This window comes from Rhipicephalus microplus, chromosome 4 (assembly GCF_043290135.1).
Source record: "Rhipicephalus microplus isolate Deutch F79 chromosome 4, USDA_Rmic, whole genome shotgun sequence".
Taxonomy (NCBI): domain Eukaryota; kingdom Metazoa; phylum Arthropoda; class Arachnida; order Ixodida; family Ixodidae; genus Rhipicephalus; species Rhipicephalus microplus.
The window spans coordinates 142,562,504-142,568,507 of NC_134703.1; positions in this window are offsets into that span (position 1 = coordinate 142,562,504).

Sequence of the window (6,004 nt, forward strand, 5' to 3'; positions counted from 1 at the left end):
GCTCGAATGGAAGACTGCACGGGACAAAGCTGCCCAGAGATCTTCTTTTTCCTACGTCCACACTTCTAATCCCTCTTCTCAGTCCGGCACATACACTTCGTAATATTTCTCCCTTCGCAGACGAAGCGCACCACGCATTTCATGCATCGTCCCAACACTTAAAAGCTTTGAGGCGAGTCACATGGGTAACCTCGGTCTTAGTGGATCGTCTCCCATTAGCTATCAGTCGTGCTATTTTATAATCCCCTGCACTGAGACGCCCGACAACGACGAATGGGCCAGTTTTGGGGACCAGCCACGCTTACGCATAGCCTCCCACACCAGGACAAGGTCTCCTGGTTCATATATGACGTCTTTGTGCCTGCTGTCGTAGCGGAGCTTTGAGCGGTCTTGTGATGCTATAGTACGCCGGCGGGCAAGACGGCAAGCTTTTACTGTGAGGCAAAGTGTTTCGACTAAAACAGGACCGTAATTGTCATAGAATGAAGAGATAGTATCCAGGGTATAAGAAGGGGGTCGAACATAAAAAAAATGAAAGGGCTGTGGCTAGTGGCCTGGAGTTGGGCAGTGTTGATGGCATACGTGATGAACGGTAAGACGTCGCCCCAGTTCCTGTGATTGGACGCCACGTACATTGACAGCATATTTACCAGTGTCTTGTTCGTGCGTTCAGTAAAGCCATTCGTATGTGCGTGATAAGGTGTCCAATGTCGAAGTTCTGAGCCACACCTACGGAGCAGTTCCTCGACAACGTCTGCCGTGAACTGATGGCCGCATTCACTTTGACGCAAGGAGGTTCATGACGCAGGAAGAAGGAGGAGACTTGGCCAGCAGTCGCAGATGGCAAGGCGGCCGCCTCGTAATAGCGGGTAAGATAACCGGTGCACATCGTCAGTTGTCTTTTGCCGAGCACAGAAAATGACCCTTGAGGTCAATGGAAACTTGTTCGAAATGAGCCCTCGGAAGCTTCACAGGCTGTATGAATCAGGCCGGAGCAGTTGTGACTGATTCGTGCGTCTGGTATTGAGCGAAACTGACCACGTACTGCTCAACTGACTGGCGCATGTGTGGTGAGTAAAATCGCTGCTGTGTACGAAGGACGTCTCTGCTGCGGTTTAAGGACGTCTCACAGTCGTGTGTCCTTTCGGAACTAGCACCTTGCCACAGCAGACAGGTCATGGGGACGGCAACGTGGGCGAATGCGGGAATAATTCGCCGAAATTACGAGCACAAGCCTAGGAAGCTACGAAGCTTTTTCGTTGTGCGAGGTGATTTGCATGTCTTCACAGCTGCTGTCTTGTTTGGGTCAGGCCTGATACCATCTTCATGAGGTGTCCAAGTACCAAGGTTCGTCGGTCGCCGAAATGACACTTATTCGAATAAAATGCCAGACCAGCGTTTCTAATGGTTTCTAGAACAATGTCCACGCGTTCGTTATTTTCACGAAATGTGCACCCAAAAATGGCGATGTCGTCGAGGTACCACATAAAAATGTTCCAATTTAGGACACGCAGAGTGGTATTCATGAACCTTTGGAATGTAGCAAGAGTGTTACATATTCCAAAAAGCATCACGTTAAAATTCATAATTTTTTTTCTTGTCCTCTGGATACATAGGGATCTGCCAGTAACCTGAACGTAGATCAATAGACGAAAAGTAGGACGCTGAATGGAGACTGTGCAAGGCGTCATCAATTCGTGGAAGAAGATCATCTTTCTTTGTGATGCAGTTCTAGCGACGATAGTCGACGCAAAATTTACCATTACCGTCTTTCTATTTCACAAGAATCAAAGAAGCTGCCCAAACCCTAATGAAAGTGACTGTTGATTTCGCATTGTCGGACTGTTATCGAATCAGTGACTCCATTATTAATCAATGGTTCCGCAATACTCATTGACTTGCTTCAATACTTCGTCGACAATATTTCTGTTGAGAATTTACAATAGAAATGTTATTGACTCATTTCTGTTGAAATACCATTGAGGAAGTATTTCACAAACAATATTTCTGTTGGGTACAATGTAATTAAAATTTCATTGCCTCATTTTTATCGAAGAACCTTCGATGAAATATTTCGTGAACGATATTTTTGTTGAGCACTTTGCAGTAAAAATTTTATTGTCTCATTTCTATCAAAAAACCAAGGACGAAATATTTCTTAAGAAATATTTCACAAGAAAAAATTGGCCCCAACTCTGCAGGTTACACTTCATTTGTCGGCGAAAGATTTGCCTCTGGAGAGAGTGAACAAAACGAGAATTGGTGAATGGTATTCTGGAGGTGCTGCACTAGTGCCTCGAGCGTGTAGCGGAGACGAACGAGCGTATCGAGCAACGTTACACACGAGCGCCATCTGGCAGTTCAAAAACGAAGGAAGGCGTGAACGCCAGCGGAGAAAGATGCGTGCTTGTCTCGGAGGTGATAAGGTGTAGAACGCAAAGCGAACGGCAGGTGCCGCCACCGTGATGGTGTAGCAAAGCGTTGGTAGCACTTACCTTTTTGAGCATCGCATTGCATTGTCAGCGCAACGTGATATACACTATGGTCATTAGAATTACTTGTCTGTGCCTTCTCTAGTATAAAGGCACACATGCAGAACACCGAGGTGTTGTTACGATGCCTCAAATATGCGTAATAATTGCTTTTTAATTGACAATCGCACAAGTATGAATGCTCAATCTTGAGCAACATTGGTGGGCGCTGCGAATGGGGTAGGCCATTTGATACCGTTTGAGGTATCGGTAAGAGCGGACAAACAGACAAATGTTAAGACAGGCAGACAGACAGATGAAATTTTTTTTCGTCGAAGGTTCCCAAGAAAGACTATCAACTTCAAAATTGAGCCGCGCGGCCACTCATGTTTGAAGGAGGGGGGAGAAAAAGAAAACAGAGGCGAGAACTCGGAAGCTGAGAAGTGTCGTGTTCATGATGCGGCTGCTCTGTCATGCATGCGTGACAGTACTGAAACACTGGCCTTTATGTTGATGCTCGTTTTCAACAAAATAAATTGAACTGATGATTTTCGGAAAGCATGGCAATAAAAAAAACAAACGGAAGGCAGCGAGACAGAGAAAGATCAAAATTGAAAATCCGTTGGTTGATGTTTGATTAGTGGTTGCGTAATTTGATGATGAACTTGAACAGTTCTCATATTCCATAATAGATTTGTAACAGTGAACCACGACCAAGACAACCCGTATACTCCTGTGGAGATAATGTACCAGCCATAAAAATCCCGGATGTCTAAATTGCAACTGCATGCAGTAACAATAAAGATTTCGAGGTTCGGTCAGCACAATCTCTCGACCCCATCTGCACGCGAACATTCGCGAAAGAGATGCGCAGAAGCATTATTTCTTTGAAGGAAGACCTACCTGTCCGCAGCTAATATGTGTATGTCATACTTGAGCTTGGTGTGCGTTTCGGCATTCACTTGAACAGTGGTGTCATGCCTAATAAAGGTAAGAGTAGCCACTCCCCATAAGTAAAATCGGTTAAAAGACTTAAAATTGATCAAAACCACTCTATATCGCGAAATAATGCACATAGATTCTAATTACAGAAATTAGCAATCGTCGAAATCCTAAAAAGGTGCTGCTGCCCCGTGTGGGGCTCGCGGCAGTTCGCGCGTACGAAATGCAAATGTTAGAGTCAGCACGCTAAAATATTCATGCAACGTTTACGTGCGAAAGTGTCTTCAAACAGCTGGAAATAGGCTGTTGTCACTGGAACGCGTATACCTCACGACACACATAAGCAGAATTGCTTAGAGCACACGCACATGCGAAAAACATACGTAGGTTTCGACAACCGAACACAGCGTCGTCACGCTGGTATCCGTGAATTTCGGTGAGTGAAACACCCATGATTCACGGGGAAGCACTAAAACGACGCAAGAACACACGTTAGTCGTTCTCGCGGAACGGCGCACCACAAACCGCAGTCGGAGCCGAAAGCGCTCACCGTTGTTTTCTCGAGTTCACGAAGCCATACAAACCATTCGCTGATCAAATGCATGCGCAAGCAAATGCATATGGCACAAATAATGTTCTAAGTTCTGCCGACGATTTGAAAAAGAAAAAGCCGTTTAGTAGATTTATACCCCCGCAAAAATACTGGCCTTCACGCGGTGGCGTTGTGGTGCAATGGGTAAGACATCTCCTTCACGTGCATGAGATTGCAAGTTTGATTCCAGTATTGGGCTGGTCTGCAGATGTAGGTGATTTTAATAATAATGGTATCTAATTACCTATGGTGATAATGTCTACCGCATTATTGGCGAAAATCTGCTGTAAAGTGGAAAAATTCTTGTTTTATTTTTATTCATAAATCATTGATGGCTTTCAATAGAAAGTCATGGGCCAAGTTTCAATGCTTATCAAATATGCCTTTGTGATATTTAAATTGATCCACAACGTATTTTCCATCGCCACTTCATTTTCTCTCAATGATAAATCTATATCGAGTTCATTGACGGCTTTCAATTGAAAGTCATGGGCCAATTTTCAATGCTGGTCAACAACTTCCTCAGTGGTGTTTAAATTGAACCGTTATGCATTTTGGATCCCATCTGTTGTCATTGCTCAATAACTTCTTTTTGTTTTTTTTAATAAGAATTTTTTGTAAGAGAGGGCTCGAAGATGATGCCCTTCTGGAGCATTTCACGCACTTGATCCTCTGTTATCTTGCACTCAGACGGCGATATTCGGTACGGTTTTTGTCGAATTGGCTGTGCTGTTCTTGTATTTATCCTGTGGCATGTATTCGATGGCGAAATGGAAGGCGTATGGTCACTCTAGGCAAAATAAAAAAACTTGCAAATGTTTTAATTGAGCACCCACAAGCATATTGCGCTTGTTGGCAGTCAGTGACTTATCGACCATAGAGAAAAATTTACGAACTGTCTGAGCAGGCGGTCACTTGGTCATCACGTCGAACGTCACGGACACAGCTACTATCGTCGGCGAGTATTTTTTGAACGAGCCATCAGCCATACCATACTGAATAGACTGGTTCTCACCCGTATATTCTTTGAACGAGGCTAGCTTAAGTTCTCCTGTAGTAGTACCGGTTCATTTGAATAATTTATTGTCCGAAGTTCTGAACAATCTTCCCTCACCGAGACTATGCAAAGGGGTGCCAACGTGTTCTTTCATATACAACCTAAATGGAAAGGCTGCACGAGCACGTCGAACCTGGTGTTATTGTCCTTAATATGCGAAGAAACTACTGGAACGCGTTCAGCACAGAAGGCCGGGACAACGGTATCTTCTAAATTCAGAGCATACCGTGTTGCCTATCCGAATTCTCAATAAGTTCATGGGGAACAACGTCGCTTATGATAAACTCGTCATTTCGACAATCTACAGTCACACTGAACATTCGCGGGAAATCTATGATTAGAATGATGTCATGCTTGCTCCGTGAAAGAACCGTGGATACTGTCGCAAACACTTGATCACTCATCGACACTGCCGTGGTACAAACACCAATCGGACACAGCGAATTTCCACCCACGCCACAGAACGTTATCGCTTTCTTCCACTAAACTGTGACTTTTCGTTCTAAACGAGCTTTGAAAGCAGACCTCGTGATCATCACGGTTGCTCCACTCTCCACCAAGACCATTGTATCTACACCACCAACAAAAACTTGTACTCTATTTTTAAACATAAACACCTGTGGAGGTATATATTTTTTCAGGGAGTCACTAGCGACCTCACACCCAGTGGCCGCACTGCCTATAGTTTTCCTCATGTGGGGACGGGTACTGGCGATGGGGCCAAGGCAACCGGCGCAGTCGACGTGCTGGAGGTGGTTTCATACTTCGGTCGGAGGCCGTAGAAGTGTTGCGGAAGTTCCCCTGCCGGAAGCTGCTGTTGGGTCGTGGTTGGCTGGTCCAGTGCTCTTCAAAAGGCTGGACAACTGGCTGCTGAGTCCAGGGTGACGGCTGTTCAATGCGTGGCATTCGCGAGCGATCGCAGTGCCTTGACATTGACCGGTC